This window comes from Lottia gigantea, assembly GCF_000327385.1.
Source record: "Lottia gigantea unplaced genomic scaffold LOTGIsca_1031, whole genome shotgun sequence".
In the NCBI taxonomy this organism is placed as follows: domain Eukaryota; kingdom Metazoa; phylum Mollusca; class Gastropoda; family Lottiidae; genus Lottia; species Lottia gigantea.
This window is the reverse complement of record NW_008706827.1, coordinates 5,653-6,851: the sequence shown is the minus strand read 5'-3', so window position 1 is coordinate 6,851 and position 1,199 is coordinate 5,653.

The window sequence follows — 1,199 nt, the reverse complement described above, 5'->3', positions numbered from 1 at the left end:
TTCTTGTTATAGCACATTTTATGCTTGAATGGTCCATTATACGCGGATTTAAGAACATATTAGTTTGATACAATTATCGATAACGACGTAATTGACCATTTACCAGCCGCTGAGAAATTAACAATATTACTTGTACAATTTCCTCGTAAAAGTGCCACATTATAGGGCACATCTAAGTTGAAATTTCTCCTCGCTTGACAATTCTGTTTTACTGTTGAGAAGATTTCTACTTTCAGTTGCCATTTTGTCTAGCACGTGTGTGACGTTATAGGCACGCAGTAGAGGGACATAACTCTTGCAAGTTATAACCAATCTTATCTATTGTGTATTACGGTTCTGATCGTTTGTAGCCTACTTGGTATTTATTTTCTTCCAGATTTGACCATTAAACTAGTTTCGAATTCTTTTTCGATTGGCCATTCCGGATTTTATCAGAAACCTTTTTCGTTTTACAAGTCGTTTTTGTGCAGTTGGGGACGATGCGGCAAGTTGGGCAATGCGAAAAAACGATCCCACCGGTCGATAGTCCCTTTCAATCCGTTATTAGTTGTTGTTACTAGCTCTCTATATATAATGTTTATGATTGTATTATTTGCTTGATAACGGTGAGAGAACACTCATTGAAACGTCGCAGTCAATAAATGTAGTAATTGTCCATAATATATCATATATTGATCAATTATTAAATGCCTTGGAAAGATATTTTAGGTGAACTATTGTGTACCTCAGGCAAAATGCTTTACGGAAAGTGTAATTTGTTAATAGATAGGCCTCTTGGTCGCACTGCTTCGTATTGAAAGCAGTACTTACGGGAGGAACCACGGGAAGGTGGACCTATATCTCCTCCCATATTATTTACCACTCAGATTCACCAGTCGTCAGACTAGGTGGGAGACCTTCCAGCACTTCCCGCCCAGTTTTCACCACTGGGTCTCTTCGGTCGTCAGACAAGGTGAGGTGGTCCCTAGAGCCTAATCACTATTAATTCATTTTACCTACTCACAGCTGCCCAAAATCCGAATGATAAGGTTAGGATTACCCTACTGTCGTCCAGCCCAGCAGCTCTTATGGGGCCCAAGTTATTATTTACCAGTCGTCAGACAAGGTGGGAGACCTTCCAGCACTTCCCGCCCAGTATTCACCACTGGGTCTCTTCGGTCGTCAGACAAGGTGAGGTGGTCCCTACAGCCTAATCACTA